General features: G+C 45.8%; 1 protein-coding gene across 3 annotated transcripts in view; it reads right to left on the reverse strand.

Annotated features, from left to right (window-relative positions):
* Positions 1-18,075, reverse strand: part of SF3B3 (splicing factor 3b subunit 3) — a 702,426-nt gene that overhangs the window by 679,959 nt on the left and 4,392 nt on the right. Inside the window, exon 1 of one of the 3 annotated variants that reach the window (XM_069654952.1) lies at positions 8,820-8,838. The exons of the other annotated variants lie outside the window; for them this stretch is intronic. The gene's annotated coding sequence lies outside the window, so the exon portion shown is untranslated. Of the gene's footprint in view, positions 1-8,819; positions 8,839-18,075 lie in introns of those variants that run through there. 3 annotated transcript variants of the gene reach the window in all.

The raw sequence follows: 18,075 nt of genomic DNA on the forward strand, positions 1-18,075 counted from the left end.
GGATATCTCATTCTGAGCTCCATTGTAAAAAAGGTAGGTGGACATACCATTCGACACGGATACTGGAAAGATGGAACCTTAACTTCAACATAGACGAAGTTTCGCTGACAGTTAATAACGTCAGTACCTCGCGGGCTCCTGGGCCTGATGGGTTGACGAACGACGAACTTCACTTTAAAACAAAACCCTGAATTATGGGCTGAGGTGTGCAAATAACTCTTTAACAGAATCTGTAGTTGGTTTGTCACTCCAAAATCATGGAAGAAAGCCATAATAGTTCCTATTTTCAAGAAAGGAAACCGCCTGGAACCTAAAAACTACTGGCCCATAGCGCTTCTGGACGTGCTGAGGAAAGTTTACGCCTCAATGTTACAAAAGAAATTGGCAGACTGGATTTCGGATAGTGGCCACATGCACGCACGACAGGTCTATCTAGCTTTGATCGACCTTTCTCAGGCCTTTGACTCCATCGATAGAGAGCTCCTTTGGACCAAGATGTCGAACTGGGGATGCCCTGACAGCTTATTAGCTGCAATTAAAGAACTCCACACCGCAACCTCCATCAAGGTGCGATTGGATCAGCGCATAACCTTATCAGAGGAAATTAACATTTTTGCCAAAAATTAACGGGTCCGCTCTAAGCTGGATGCTCTACGCGGATGACCTGATCCCGTTAAACTTAACACCGATCGGTCTACAGTGAAAAATGAATGCAATCAAACACTATGTAGAGAACAACGGATTGGTCATCAATAATGCAAAGAGTGGAATACTCACGTTACAGAACTTACATAGTCGTGGTCACGGGCGCAAAACATTCAGATGGCACCTAGGAAAAGAAACTGTGAGCACTGTAGAAACCACAAGATACCTTGGGATGCAGATTGACAACTAAACGATAAGCATTGGATGAAGGCCGCCAAAATAAAATGTTGCCAATTCGCCAACCAGGCTCTGATATTGAACAGGAAATATGGCAAGTTCTCACTAAGGCCATTAACAATCTGTTATCAACAAAAAGTGGTCCCAGTCCTGATCTATGGGGCGGAAAACGCCTTTGGATGCCCGGAAAAACTCTGGTCAACCCTGGAACACATATTTTGGGTAAAAACTCTTCATCTACCCAATAACACTTCAACAGCCTGTATACGATATGAGCTAGGGTTGATCTCTATTAAAATCTGTATCTGTTGGAACACTCTTGCGTTATATAGGAAAACCATCTTGACAAATGTTACTCCGCAATTTAAAATCTTGAGCAATTCAAGTAGTGGAAACCCGGAGTGTCTCTTATCCTTATGGAGCGCAAGATGTGAAGAGCTTCGGTCAATGCACGAAACAGACTCCATAGCTCTCTGAGACAATCTAGGCTCGGTGAAAAAAAAGATCTGGAGACTCGATTGGATTACTACTGGCGAAGAAAGAACTGCTAATAAACTGATGAAAGACGTACCGTTGGAAACTCGAGAGACTAACAAACTTTTAAATTATGTAGCTTTGTTCCCTGACAACAAGAGAAGATCAATATACATGCGCTTTCGTCTAAACCTGCTAAAGACCAAAGAGAGAACTAAAAACTGGGCTGGTATGGATGGACAAGAAGAATGTGAATTGTAGACCAAACACCTCGTTCTATTCGGCCCCAACTTCAATCGCAAAGAACCAACTACTTTGGCTCTTTGATTGCAGACCTGCCTACGAGGAATGTAGAAGAATGGTGGCACATGATGTACGTTGGGGAAAACAAAAAACTGACATTTGCCCCAACGCTGTTCTTAGAAGAGATTGAAGAACTCTTGGACATTACGGACCTGTGCAGCAACTCGTTGACTAAGGAGGAACTTATTTTACTCCGAGAGTTTACTTGAGATGAAAAACTGGATTTTTCTGTTTCCTTTTTAAAGGCTTGTAAAGGCCAATAAAAAAAAAAATATATATATATATATAGCATTTATAAGCGCCTATACACAAGTGTTTCAAGGAGTTCCACCTCCACGGCAGCCACTTCTGCTACCAACTCCTTCAACAACACTTACTCCTAGCCCTTCTTCTCTTTCATAGCCAGGCCGATTTATGGAAACAAAGAAGGGACTATGATTCTGGTTTCGAGATTGCATTCTTCTTTCCCTTGGAGGTAGCCTCTTTGTCCCAGTAATTTGAGGGGTTGGGGGTGTCATTTCAAAGCAATACATACACCCACAGGTCATGTCTGGGTTTGATTTGTAAGTAAAAGTAGATTTTTTTGAAAGTGTTGCCCGAGGTTTTGTTATCGGCCCATTTCTGTTTGCTGACACTGGGACGAAGTCTCCCGATTCATCACAGAAGTCTGAACCACCTGACAAGAAAGTAAAGTCAAACCGCTCTTTACATCGGTTGCATGGTCAGAGCAACAAGGCTTAACTCTCAGGTAGGGGCAGTAGGCTGACAGAGGTACAGAGTTTGTCCATACACATTAATCCAGAAAATACATTTACATAATACCATCAGTTCAAATTAGTACTTTAACATTAATACACAGAATATAAAAGACACGAGTATATTGTGGGACCTTGCCAAGAGCCAGCAACCAATATAAAATAAAGGCAGGGGGGGTGGGGAACAGATTACCACAAAACCTAACTTGTAGGTAAGTACCTAGTCGCCGGCACAACCAACTGCAGTGTCCTAAAGACATATCCCAACACTAGTACTTGTGAAAGGCCCCAGGGCCTGGTGGCCAGCACCAACACATATGGCAGGTTGTGGGATTAAGAAGAAAAACACAGTTTAACCCATAGAAAAAAAAATGATATACAGTATATCAAGGCCCAGACCATAATTTATCACTAATTTAGACCTCCAAGGGCCTTATTACAGTATTAATGTCCAGAACAATATTGTAAGGCCTCAGAGGGGATGGAACAACAACTAACTTTAGCAACAGATTCTAGTACTCAAACATTTCAACAAAAGTCACCTCCGTGCACCATTTCCTGGAAAAATACACAATTTTACCAGTTACAGTGTTTCAGGTATATTTGGCATTTCAGAAATCAATGGCTTTAAGAAGGATTAGCAAAATCACTTGGAAGTATTGAAATAGTGAATCATATTTCAGAGCACACTGAACCCCTAGGAGAGCCAGTAAAAATGCCCAGGTACAGGTTAAGTACCCAAGAGTCAATTTAAGTTCCACTGGATATAATGGTAAAAACTAACTGGCCATGCACAATGAAGGAGGTAATTACATATGTGGGGTAGTCAGCCCTACAGATAAGAGGTGTATCAGCCACTTTTTCTCCCTAGAAATTGGCAAATACCACCGACACCTCACAGCTCCTTGGATATGTTTGGACCAGTAATGCACGTAGTACAATAGAAAGTAAAACTATTTTAACTGCCTGATAGAAGAAGTAAACATGTATCTTTTAATGTGCATGAATAGCTAGGTGCAAAGAAATAAATATTACAAAAACATTTCCTTTAAAACCTATTTTTACACGCTTATAAAATACTCTCATTGGAAATTTGACTTACTAAATGTGAGTAAAATACTCCCACTTCCAGATCTTATCTGGAGCACTTGGGGTAGTACTACCCCACCGGTGCAGATGCTGCAGCGATCAACCTCAAGGAAGGACATAGGAAACCCAAAGGAAGTGTTCCAAAGGTCTGAAGAGGGACCCTGATGAAATTGCAGAACAGGAGGACCCCCCCATGCAAATCTATTGGGGATCACGGTTAGGACTTGCCTCTCAGGAACCACTACCATGGACCAAGGGAACACTCAGGAGTGAATATCATAAATCACCCTTTTTAGGACTCCAAAGTAAATACTTGTGATCTGTGGAAATGGCTCCATGGACCCAAAACAACCATATAGGTAGTTCTCCACAGGTGCAGTTTGTAGGATTCGCCCCTTTAGGGCTTGAACCCTTGGCCAACAAAAAAATTCAGCAAGGCAGAAAAGAAACAGAAGCTCTTCCTAGTGTCTACCTTCAAGTCAATAATGAAAGATCCGGCAAGGGAGTCTCCCAGGAGAACAGGTCCAGGGAAACTGAGCAAACAGCTCGCAGCAGCAGGGTGAACAACAAAAGGCAACAGCATAGCAGCAAACTTTGCCAGGACGAGGGCAACAGCTGGTGGCACCTTCAGACAGCCCACACTGACAATCCAATGCAGAAATGAATTTGCAGTTGCTCTCTGTACGCCTGCAGCAAACCACAGCCAAGCAGAAGATCCTGGTGGTAAACTGCACTATGCAGCAATAAAACAGTCCCAGCACGAAGGGCTCGACCCAGCAGATGTGAGGAATCAATCTGTGTTTACAGGGAATCGAGACTGGACTTTTGGCGGCAAAAAACCCAAAATAGGATAATCTCAAGCCACTGCACTTACCAAGTATTGCCACGCGAGGGCACCAAGTTGCAGCAAAAGAGCAAGCTGGTGGCAGAGCAAAAACGGAATACCCTTGTGAAAAGGGCTTGTCCTGAGGCCAGCCAGCCAATCACAATAAGGGGTTGGGGGCAAAGGCTCATATGGCCAACCATACTGGAGAGCCTGAGACACACCCCAGGAATGGGGGAACCAGGGGCAACTGCTACAACTCCCCCTAAAACCTGGAGGAGGTATGCTCGCTGGAGGCATACACGTCCCATCCCAAGATGCCCAATGCGAACATAACAGTCAAGTGACAGGCAACGCAGAAGTTATCTGGGATCCATTTGATGCTGCGTCTCAACGCTTCATAATCCTTCAGAGCAGACACTTCTTGTTCCCAGTAAGTTCCTTCTCCTTTTGTCCTCTCTGCCAGTTACTTCCGAGTGTGGGGAGTCAGAAATCAGAGGCGGACACAAAGTTGTAATGCTTTTAACATCAGACAGACATTTATATTAAACAACAAAAAAAGGGTTGGATGAAAGCCTTTCTGTCCCTATCGTAAAGAGAGTTTCCCCTAGCTAGAAAACTAAAGATGAGCCTGTGTCTCGTTGTCAAACATATAAACTGTCCTTGTGTCCAAAACATACCTTTTAAATTTTATTTGTATTTATAAAGCACACAAGCAGCCCGAAGGCATTGCGGCGCTGTTACAAGAGTAAGCTTAATTGCAGGTGTAGGACACACTTGGGTACATGCTGATTTGCATGGGTGGAAGCAAAGATAATATATGGTTACATATAATATTAGCATAAAACAAAATGGAAGGTTACATTGTTATGTTGCATGGGATAGGCTTAGAAACAAGGGGGAAGCATACATAGCAATGAACAGGTTTTAAGAGTGGCGATATGGCTACATAAGTGTTATAGTGTGCAGAATATCGCAGCATGTTACTATACATATAGCTGAAGTGTCCTATAAGTAATCAGAGGGTGTAATGGAGACATTGCTACTCTGACCCCCAAACTAAAATGGTAATTGATAGGCAGTTAGGGTGTGGGTTACAAAACTTTTCATAATTACAGTACGTACTGAGCTGGGTAGGCATTAATTGCAAAGAAAATGCAGCACATCAGACTCAGTCCAACCTCACTTACAGGGCACAGTACTGTGGCCCCCTACTCTGTTTTAGGAAGCTACATAGAAATTGTGGTGGAACTTTGCAGAGTGCACTTTTTTAAGACTGCTGTGGAGAACTTGCCCTCGGCAAACAGGCTTGCATTTTTTAAAAAGATACATATATGTGCAACGGCACATTGTTTTTCTGAAAATATACGCTTGCAAACGCACCACAATCTTAACATTGCAAAACACTGCACTTTTCAGCGGGTTGAGATGGTGTTCCCGAAATAAGGGTCTACGCACAGGGTTGCTGCGGTCGTATGCTGCCGTCGCCACTGTTCTCCTTGGGACGGCTGTCCGCAGGACGCATTTTGGCCAGAATACATTTTGCGCATAAGGAGAAGTGCCCTATGCACACCGCTGCCACTGGTCTACTGAATAATAGTGCGACACACGTGCATCACCCATTTTGGAAGACGATGGATATTTATAGTGCATAGCAGGTTGAATTTTCATGTGTATAATAGCTACTTGTAGGAAGTGGGTGGACGCCTCCAGCACATAAAGGTTAATTCACATATGCACCAGAGTGGCGCTGTTACTAGGATACACAGAAACACATACTAATGCTTGTACTTGCACTATGCACAAACGTCCAGTTCCGCACGGATTGATAGGTGGTGGACAACATGCAGACCTTGCTGGCGGCGTACAGATGCCCCCATTGTGATTGTGGATAGGCCGGACAGCTGCGGTGTCCGTAGGACACCTTCCTTTTTATTAATTGCGGTCTTTGCAACGAGGAGTGTGTGCCGCTGAGTCACAACCCCGTTTCAGGAAGAAGAAGAAACCACCACACAAACTCAGCAACTTTTACAATATTACCATTCACTTATACACAATCATATGCATTATTGGGAAGGGGTAGCAGAAGTGGCTACTTATTGTTAGGAAATGGGAATTTACAGATTGGTTGTGAGGGGAGGAAAAGCTCAATGTATTACCGTAACATCTCCCATGACATGGTTTTTGAGGGGATGGTGGCCTATGACATGGGGGCGGAGTACACATGCAGGAGTGCCACTGCCGTTTCATTTTGTTCCAAATATATCCTTCTACACAAACTTTACGGCGGTTCATTTGTTCACTACTTTTTCCACTTTCATCTCCAGGCTGTCCATTTTCCTATGCACAGAGTTTCTTTCCATTCCTATGCCTGTATGCTGTTGTGCAAGGATTGCCGCTTTTACTGCCTTGCTTTCCTTTGCAATATGTTCTCTTACTGAAAAGAGAATGTGTTTGGTATACATGCAGCAACATATATTACATCATTTAAAGTTCACTGTAGTGTGCGTACCAATGGGATTACTATAGAAACGGTTTGCGGCATGAGTGACATTTTAGTCCTGCCACTCTAAGGTGCTGGCTATTGCTGTGTTACACAAAAACACATTATGGTTATGTTCTATTGCATACTGCCGCACATGTGTAATTAATACATAAAGTTTAGTGTCCATACTACATTGTAGTTCCGTTGAGGTCTTAGCACTTTCCACTCATTACTGTGGCACTTCGTTCCCACTTACAGTAGCAGTGCGGTATATTGTTGTCACTTCTGTTCATGCATTCCGTTAGGGTGTACTGCCTATGCCTTTGTCCTGTTTGCTTCATAAGTACACAATTTGCAAATCTACTCTTTTTTTCACTTCAATTTTGGAACATGGTGCGGTTTGTATATGTTCTTTGCGTTTGGGGATTGGCACCACTATGTAAGTGAGCACCTCCCTTCCTCAGCAGGTTGGATGCCATGCAATCTATGCAGACGCACAGTCCGCAACTGCTGTCCGCATTAACATGGTGCCAGCAGTTTCACTATGTTGCACAGTTCATCATTAAAACTAAGTGTATCCTGCAAAAAAACTATGAAAACCACTAACAAAAAACCTTGTTAACGGGACATTATAGTTAAGTTGCACTACTAAAAAACCTTTGAAATTCAATGGAAAAACGTTCTGGTTACAGGTAAAAACCTTAACACCCACAAATGTGCAAGTTATGGTACGGTACGCAACCGTAACCCGCACTACGACTGTGCACTTGTGCTGCACTGCAAGGACTAACACCCATGACATCAAAGATGACATAACAAATAACAAATGTTATTGATGACATCACAAGTCTGGCTCCCTCTTTTTTTGCTTAGTGACATATGTACACTAGGTGCTTTTCTTCACTAACAATGAGGAACTACAAAGTGAAGAGGTGCTATATTTGTACACCATACCCTTCTCATATGTTCTTACACTGCCTTCCTTAGGCTTCACTCACATCACATGGCACATATGGGAAAAAGGCACGCCTTATCATTTCTGTGCAGGAAGATAATCAGTTAGGTTATTAACACTTTCTGATCATACTGCTACTATTTTGCTTAGTTTACTTTCTTTGTATATGCTGCTATTGGTGTGCGTTGTGTGTCTTTTAGTTTTGTGCACAGTAGATACATTTATGTTTTAAGTGAGGGATTTGTAGCTTCTTACTACATGTAGAACAGTCCACAAAAGTCTAAAAGGAAAGCATTCATAATTTGACTATGTAACATGGAAAGAATGTGGATATTGCATCTGTATTATGCATGCTGCACACAATGCCTGCGTTTATACAGGACTTCAGTTATGTAATGGAAAGAAATGTGTAATCCAACACAGTTTATATCAATGCATTACCTAATCACCTATTTATGTCATTATAGTTCTCCAAATTATCTCTTATGTAGCAGCTGTCCCAGATGCCATCATGCATCTAGGGCAAATATGTTAGCAATCATGAAGTGTGCTGCACACCACCTTGTTAATGACGAGTTTGCACATGGAAACCGGTTTGCAAATACTGTTTCTAAACAGACGGATGCTCCAAATCTCAGGCTGAATAGATTTTAAAAATAAAGCTAACAAGCATACTCCTTCCTTCACAGCACTAGAGCAACTAGCAAACATTCAAGATGCATCCCCAGAAAAAGACTACTGGTCACAGAGGGGTTGTTGTCTACACCAATACCCTTTTTCGAGACAAACATGGTCACCTTTTCTGTACTTTGCTTGTATTTACCATGGACTCACTCATGTAGGAAAGTAGGTTTAAGGACCACAATGAGACTAGACTGGCATGCACCAGATTGTTCTCCTATAGCACAGGCTTCTAGTATGCCGTTTATAATTTGCCAGCAAAACAATGATGGGAAAGATCTACAAACAATGACAGGAGCACAGTCACAACCTTATGCACCATTTGTAAAACTGCAGATAGATTACATATAGCTCAAGAAATGCAATCATTACCAGTATGTTTTAGTGCGAGTGGGCCCTTTCTCAGGATGGAGGCCTACCGATGCTGCTGAGCAGATGCCACAACTACAGCCAAAACTGTTGATAAAGATTTTTCACCATTATTTTGGGTGCCTGTCAGCATAAAACATGACACTTCACATGACAACTGGTGAAAGAATTATACAATGCATTACAAATACAGCATAAACTGCATTGCCATCACCACCACAATCTGCTGGGGCGGTGGAGAGCCAAAACAGAATTGTGTAGAATAAATCAGCCACGCTGTGCACTCAGGTTTAAAATGGCCATAGGCCCTTCTTTTGGAATTGTTCAGCATGCAGAGCATAGTTAAAAAGGACATGATTGAGCCTACACAAGGAGATTATGGCCCGCACAAGGAGCCTTCCTTCATCACCACCTGTCAGGAGTGATTATTCTAGTATTCACCTTAAAAAAGGGCATTGTGGTGCATTACTGCTGAAAACCCATATCTACTAGGTCCTCGCGCACACAGGTCCATGCAAACAGGTATGAGGTGTGCTGGCCAAAGGACCTGAAGTGCCCTGCCACTTCATCCAGCCTGGGGGATTTAATTAAGGAGCACCAGAGGAAGAAGCCCAGGTGGTGTGGGCCTTTACTATCGGTCGCAAGCAATAACTGAAGAAAATAGACGGCATCTTGAATAAATGCCACATGCTGTTACTCAGTACAGCACCCCAGCATGGAGAACAACTGCTGCTAGTTAGCCCATACTATTTCTATACTTAGCAACACGTTTTAAGGAACAATCAGGAGATTGCAGAGGATCAACTGAACCAACATTATCACTATACAGTGAAGGTGCGGATTCAGTGCTGTCCAGGAGGGCATACCTACTAGCTGCAGTAATAATGGGTGTTGGAGGGGACACCAAAGACAAAGGACATGGTATCATTGACGGCTGTAATAAAGGTGTCTAAGGCACACGCAGATGGAGAAGTCAGAGAACAAGATTGGAGTGGAGGTGTTCAAGGGGGGACTTGCGGGGCGCACGATAAATGTGGTGTCATAATACGAGTGTTTATCACAGCGCCACCGCTGTTAGATGAAAACAGGTAAATTGATCACATGGGTATAACCCAAACAGACCCTACATGGCAGGCCACATAAAATAAATGCGCAAACGCTCTAAGGCAGCGGGGTGGTATAAAAATGATGCAAGCTGGCTGCTCCCAGGAGACAGCAGTCACTGAGAGCGGAACCAGCCGATAGAAACAAGGTCGGCGGGCCAGGCTCACGGGCAATCGCTGAGACCAGGGGGAATTCAATGTACAAAAATGTGTTCAGGGAGGAACATTCACAGCATGATCGGCTGTTTCAAAATGCCCTTTGGCAGGTGGGCCTGAGATGAAGGAATGGTCTGTGAAGAGCCAATCGTGTTGCGAGTTTTGGTGTTCCTGAAAGTCAAGAAGTATATTGTGTCCTCGATGTTCGCGAGGCCCCTCATTGGTCAGATGCTGTGTGGATGTCTCCCCTCCCACCAGCTTAAGATGTCTCGTGTTTTTCCGATGTGTGCTGGCCAATGGCAGACAAAGGTCCGGAGGTCAGCACAATTATGTATTAAACACTAAAATGAACTCATGGGGTGGAGAAGGAAGGAATGTGGTGCCACAGTAGAGGTGATGTACATGGGGTGTGGGGGACAAGCAAGCCTGTTTTTCTCCAATCATCTTCAACTAGCATATGTCCATCTATAGGGAACTGACGTGGTCCCACCAATCAGTTTAGTAGGATGTTGTTATTGTTATTGTTATTTTGCACTTATATAGCGCCTTATATACCATTGGTATGGTCTGAAGGCGCTGGTAGGTTGAACGCCCTTGGGAACCGAAGTTCAGATCAGTAGAGAGAGTAGGGAGAGTCAAAAGGTGCGTGTGTGCACCGGATATGTGTGCAGCTCGTGCGGTACACAAAGTAATAGCTGATTCTTATTGGTAGGTGTGGTGGTTGAGAGATCAGGAGAATGTGTTCGTTCTGGCAGGATTTATCCGGAACGGATGTGGCTGCGTTAGGCCTGAGGAGAACGCCTGGCTGGGGGTGTGAGACCAGCAGTGTTTACATAGAATGATGTGGAGTAAGCGGTGGATGTTCGTATGGGAACAGTTATACCGAATGGTGTCATAGTATCTCTGTGTTCTAGTTGAGTGGTGATGTAAAGGAGAGAGTAAGCGTGGGGTGTGGTAAGAATGGTTATATGCTCTTTCAATGTGCAAACTTCTAAAATCACTTTCACAGAGAGGCTACCGGGCGAACTTCTAAGTATAATTTTCCATACAGAGGCTATTGGGAACGTTTCTAAATTCAGTTTATCAGCGAGGCTACTAGGCACACTTCTAAGTGTAACACTCGCGGAGGCTATTGGGTACACTTCTAAATGCAAATTTTCACAGAGCGTCTACTGGGCTACATTTCTAAGTTCAATTTTTCAGAGAGGTTATTGGGCAAACTTCTACTTGAGACTTTCCAGGGTGTCTATTGGATACACTTCTATAATCAACTTTCACGGATGCTATTGGTAGCACTTCTAAATGCAGCTTTCACAGTGTGGCTAATGGGCACACTTCTAGATGCAGCTTTCTCAGAGGATATTGGGCCCATATCTAAATTCAATTTTCCACAGAGAGGCTACTGGGCGCACTATTAACTTCATTTTCCAGCGAGGCTATTGGGGATACTTCCAAATTCAGTTTTCCAGCGAGGCTATTAGGAACATTTCTAAATTCAATTTACCAGGGAGGCTATTGGGCACACCTCTAAATGTAACTCATTGCGGCTAATGGGTACACCTCTAAATTTCGCAGAGGGGTTGTTGGGCACACTTCTGAAAGCAACTTTCACAGAGTGGTTATTGGGAACACTACTAAATTCACAGCGAGGTTATTGGGCACACTTCTAATGGAACTTTCCAGAGTGTCTATTGGGTTCATTTCTAAATGCGGCTTTCCAGAGTGTCTATTGGGCACACTACTGAATGCAATTTTCATAGAGTGGCTATTGGGCTCATTTCTAAATGCATCTTTCACAGAGGATCTTGGGCACACATCTAAATTCAATTTACCAGAGAGGCTATTGGGCACATTTCTAAGCTTGACGGAGAGGCTGTAGGGCACACTTTCTAAATGCAACTTTCATAGAGTGGCTATTGGGCTCATTTCTAAATGCATCTTTCACAGAGGATCTTGGGCACACATCTAAATTCAATTTACCAGAGAGGCTATTGGGCACATTTCTAAGCTTGACGGAGAGGCTGTAGGGCACACTTTCTAAATGCAACTTTTACATGCTAACTTTCACAATTCCGCCAAGGAGTGGACATGCTAACTTTCACAGTTCTAGAGTGGACATGCTAACTTTCACAGTTCTAGAGTGGACATGCTAACTTTCACAAATTCGGTCTAGGAGTGGACATGCTAACTTTCACAGTTCTAGAGTGGACATCCTATCTTTCACAATTCCGTCTAGGAGTGGACATGCTAACTTTCACAGTTCTAGAGTGGACATGCTAACTTTCACAGTTCTAGAGTGGACATGCTAACTTTCACAAATTCCGTCTAAGAGTGGACATGCTAACTTTCACAGTTCTAGAGTGGACATGCTAGCTTTCACAATTCCATCTAGGAGTGGGCATGCCAACTTTCACAATTCCGTCTAGGAGTGGACATGCTAACTTTCACAGTTTTAGAGTGGACATGCTAACTTTCACAATTCCATCTAGGGGTGGACATGCCAACTTTCACAGTTTTAGAGTGGACATGTTAACTTTCACAATTCCGTCTAGGAGTGGACATGCCAACTTTCACAGTTTTAGAGTGGACATGCTAACTTTCACAATTCAGTCTAGAGTGGACATGCCAACTTTCACAGTTTTAGAGTGGACATGCTAACTTTCACAATTTCGTCTAGGAGTGGACATGCTAGCTTTCACAATTCCGTCTAGGAGTGGACATGCTAACTTTCACAGTTCTAGAGTGGACATGCGAACTTTCACAATTCCGTCTAGGAGTGGACATGCTAACTATCACAGTTCTAGAGTGGACATGCTAACTTTCACAACTCCGTTTAGGAGTGGACATGCTAACTTTCACAGTTTTAGAGTGGACATGCTAACTTTCACAATTCCGTCTAGGAGTGGACATGCCAACTTTCACAGTTTTAGAGTGGACATGCTAACTTTCATAATTCCGTCTAGGAGTGGACATGCTAACTATCACAGTTCTAGAGTGGACATGCTAACTTTCACAACTCCGTTTAGGAGTGGACATGCTAACTTTCACAATTCCGTCTAGGAGTGGACATGCCAACTTTCACAGTATTAGAGTGGACATGCTAACTTTCATAATTCCGTCTAGGAGTGGACATGGTAACTTTCACAATTCCGTCCAGGAGTGGACATGCTAACTTTCACAGTTCTAGAGTGGACATGTTAACTTTCATAATTCCGTCTAGGAGTGGACATGCTAACTTTCACAGTTCTAGAGTGGACATGCTAACTTTCACAATTCCATCTAGGAGTGGACATGCCAACTTTCACAATTCCGTCTAGGGGTGGACATGCTAACTTTCACAGTTCTAGGGTGGACATGCTAACTTTCACAAATTCCGTCTAGGAGTGGACATGCTAACTTTCACAATTCCGTATAGGAGTGGACATGCCAACTTTCACAATTCCGTCTAGGAGTGGACATGCCAACTTTCACAATTCCGTCTAGGAGTGGACATGCCAACTTTCACAATTCCGTCTAGGAGTGGACATGCCAACTTTCACAATTCCGTCTAGGAGTGGACATGCTAACTTTCACAATTCCATCTAGGAGTGGACATGCCAACTTTCACAATTCCGTCTAGGAGTGGACATGCTAACTTTCACAGTTCTAGAGTGGACATGCTAACTTTCACAAATTCCGTCTAGGAGTGGACATGCTAACTTGCACAGTTCTAGAGTGGACATGCTAACTTTCACAGTTCTAGAGTGGACATGCTAACTTTCACAATTCCATCTAGGAGTGGACATGCCAACTTTCACAATTCCGTCTAGGAGTGGACATGCTAACTTTCACAATTCCGTCTAGGAGTGGACATGCTAACATTATGGCAATCTATGTTATTTGGTGGTAAGATAGAGTGGCGTGGGCTTTCTGGAGTGGAGTGATTGCTCTACTCCCCTACCCATTCCACACTCACGGTTTTGGTGGTGTCTGTTGGTTGCTGGCTTCCTTGGTGTCCCCTGCGGACACCTGCTGACACTTCCTGGAGCCGCCTCTGTTGGAGCCGCCCTTGGCCATGGGGCCCTTAGCCGCTGGGGCTGCCGGGCAGAGGGCTGCCCTGGGAGGACCAGTGATGAAGGGTTCACGGCCCAATCAGAGCGGGGATGGGCGGGTTGGGAGGCGGGAGGGGAGCGGGAATCCGGAAGAGGGTGCGGGGTGGGAGAGGGATGCGCCGGGGGTCTGGGGGCCTAGTTGCCACCAATAGAGGTGTGCAGGGCCCGGATGGGCTTTCTTACCTCGCGTCGGCTGCCTGCAGTGAATGCAGGGGCCGGCGCGAGGAGGGTCGCTAGACCCTTTGGGCCAGGGCTCACGGCCCAATCAGAGCGGGGATGGGCGGGTTGGGAGGCGGGAGGGGAGCGGGAATCCGGAAGAGGGTGCGGGGTGGGAGAGGGATGCGCCGGGGGTCTGGGGGCCTAGTTGCCACCAATAGAGGTGTGCAGGGCCCGGATGGGCTTTCTTACCTCGCGTCGGCTGCCTGCAGTGAATGCAGGGGCCGGCGCGAGGAGGGTCGCTAGACCCTTTGGGCCAGGGCTCACGGCCCAATCAGAGCGGGGATGGGCGGGTTGGGAGGCGGGAGGCGAGCGGGAATCCGGAAGAGGGTGCGGGGTGGGAGAGGGATGCGCCGGGGGTCTGGGGGCCTAGTTGCCACCAATAGAGGTGTGCAGGGCCCGGATGGGCTTTCTTACCTCGCGTCGGCTGCCTGCAGTGAATGCAGGGGCCGGCGCGAGGAGGGTCGCTAGACCCTTTGGGCCAGGGCTCACGGCCCAATCAGAGCGGGGATGGGCGGGTTGGGAGGCGGGAGGGGAGCGGGAATCCGGAAGAGGGTGCGGGGTGGGAGAGGGATGCGCCGGGGGTCTGGGGGCCTAGTTGCCACCAATAGAGGTGTGCAGGGCCCGGATGGGCTTTCTTACCTCGCGTCGGCTGCCTGCAGTGAATGCAGGGGCCGGCGCGAGGAGGGTCGCTAGACCCTTTGGGCCAGGGCTCACGGCCCAATCAGAGCGGGGATGGGCGGGTTGGGAGGCGGGAGGGGAGCGGGAATCCGGAAGAGGGTGCGGGGTGGGAGAGGGATGCGCCGGGGGTCTGGGGGCCTAGTTGCCACCAATAGAGGTGTGCAGGGCCCGGATGGGCTTTCTTACCTCGCGTCGGCTGCCTTCCCGTCGATCCTGGATGTTCAATAGCTTGAAACACTAATGGCAATTGTTTCTCACTAGGCAAATAATAGTCTAACTGTAAAAAAGATTTGACCGCAGTGGGCGGTTTTGTCAGCTCTGATCAATCAGTTCTGTTCCACTGTGCGGTTTGCTTTGTGCTTGCCCAGCTAAACCTTGTTACTTCTTGCTTGGTGTATGCTCCTTTTTGGATTACTTTGGTACCGTCTCGACTACGTGCTTGTGGGGACCCCCGATACAATTTGGAGGCCCCAGAGAGATCCTCCATTCCCTCTGCGAAAGGGTGGGGGGGGGGCGCAGGTTCGGTGACCGCAGACCAGTCCTACGCGCACTGCTGAGAAGGTCCTGCAGATGCAGAGTTTGCAAAGGTCTACCTGGTCCCAAACGCAGCCCGTGCTCAAGAGGAATACCAGGCCAACCAAGGAAGGCTTGTGCCGAGCGGGCTAAAGGATCTCCAGGACATGAAAGTGTACCAGTGCATAAACGCTATATACCGTGGTTGCACGCACACAAGGGATTTTCTTTTACCGTGTTTAGGACACATCCTCAAGGTGGTAGCACGATCGGCAATAGTTGTAGATTTTAACACACTCTACCCCATAGGGAGTGGATGTGTGTGGGCCACACCTTCATTAGAGCAGAAAGGGGCACAGCGAGAGGCGGACCCCGTTAAACGGGAGTGCAGGTGATTGTATGGTTGCATCATTTGGGGGAAAGTGTGTTATTTTCCATTCACTTGTTGAAGCAATGTTCATTTGTTGGCATAGCAAAGGAAGAGCGCTATAGACTAGTACATGTCAAAACATTTGTGGTGATTAGTGGTCAAGTAGTGTTTGTTCGTCTTGTGGACTAGACTGAGGTGGAAAGGTCGACGCCAAAAAAGGTACCGGCAGCCCTACAGAGTCGCCTCAGCGAGTTGGCCACATCAGAAGCAGGGGAAACAGCCAAAGGAAAACATTTTGCGAATTCCTATGCAGCAATAGATAATGCTCAGGCACCCCTGAAGAGAGTATTCGGTAAACAGGCTTTTGGCCGGGCTGGAAGAGGCAGGGGCTGCTCTGCCAGTCGCTACTCATTCAATAGGTTCCATAACGACAGATATCAATGGAAACAAGATGAGATGAAGCCCAACCCATTCTTCCCTTCAAGAGGAAGAGGAGGAGGTTGGAGTCATGCAAAGAACCAAACACCAAGCTAACACAGGTGAGAGTAAATGCATAGGCACAAGCGTTGAACACACAGGCTCCACGGAGGTTTGGGGGGGGGGGGGGGTGGAGAGAGAGTTGCACAATGCGTAGATTAATGGCAACTCATCTCATCAGATGACTGGGTTTTAGACACGGTTCAAGGTTTCCATATAGACTGGCTCACCATACCATCACAAGAGAGATGGCCAAACATGCTATTAGAGAGCAAGGCAGACCAAGCACTATTAGACTCAGAATTAGGGCTAGCTCGGAAAGCAGCCACAGTGCCAACGTCAGATAAGACGGGAGCTTCACAAGCAACATGTTCTTGGTAAAAGGGTGGAACAAACTAAGACCGATTATAAATTTGAGGGAACTAACAATTTTGTAGTATAAAGACACTTAAAGATGGAGGACATACACCTCCCGAGAGACATTTTACAGCAAGAGGACTGGCTAGCCAGAATAGACCTCAAGAATGCATACCCGACCATACCCATTGCAGCAGAGCAGCAAAACTTTCTGAGATTTCATCAGCCCTGTCGTGTTTCACAAAAGTGATGAAACCAGTGGTAACTTTCCTGAGGAACAAGGGATCAGACTGATCACATATCTAGATGACATAGGTTTAATGTGTCAAGACAGACTGCTGATCAGGGAACACGTGATAGCCACTGTGGATCTCCTACTGCAACTGGGTTTCCTAGTGAATTGGGAGAAATACATCCTTCAGCAGAAGCAGAACATGGAGTTTCTGGGTTTCATGTTAGATACAGTGAAAGGGATGGTGAGCCTCCCCTTGAACAAGGTAAACATAAAAAAAAGAGAAGGAACTTGCTGGTGAACAAGACAATGGGCCTCATTACACGGTACGCGGTAACCATGGCGCTATTCGCGCCATGGTTGCAGCCAGTATTTTACCGTGTCCGCCTTGGTGGATGGCGGAATTACCGCCCTACTCCAAGGTGAGCGGGGGGCGGTAATTCCCCATTCACCAAGGCACTTCCCCATTCCCATTTTTGCCCCCATAGGGCTCGTTGGGAATGGGGAAGGAGCCAATTACCGTACCGCAAATTGCGGTACCGTAATTAGCACCAAGGTCCCTTTGCGGGCCCGTTCCTTAACGGCTGCTAAAACCAAGCGTTGAGGTCGGGTCCGGCAAAGGGACCTCGTAGTAAGGCGGTAAGGGTTCCGCGTTCCGTGTAATAAGGCCCAATGACTTTAAGAGGGATAGCAAGACTAGTGGGACTCCTGTCATGTTCAATTCAGGCGATTTTCCCAGGGCCGCTACACTACAGAGCCCTCCAAAGATTAAAGACACAACATCTCATAACTCCCAAGACCGGCCAACCAGACCGTCATACTCCCAACTGTATGGTCATTCCGAGGTTCAAGCTCCAAAAAGCAGGAGGCAGCAGTTTCCCAGTCATTGCAGCTACATTGTGGAACTCCTTGCCAACTACCATTAGAGCCGAACCCTCCTTCTGTCTCTTTAGAAATCATGTAATAAACTGGCTCAAACTGAATGAACCTGTACTTTGATTGCCATATACTTTGTCAATGCTTTCATATTCTTATTCTGTAAATACTTTCTGTGATTACCTGT

The sequence above is a fragment of the Ambystoma mexicanum genome, chromosome 1p, assembly GCF_040938575.1.
Source record: "Ambystoma mexicanum isolate Mex_15411 chromosome 1p, UKY_AmexF1_1, whole genome shotgun sequence".
NCBI classification, from domain to species: domain Eukaryota; kingdom Metazoa; phylum Chordata; class Amphibia; order Caudata; family Ambystomatidae; genus Ambystoma; species Ambystoma mexicanum.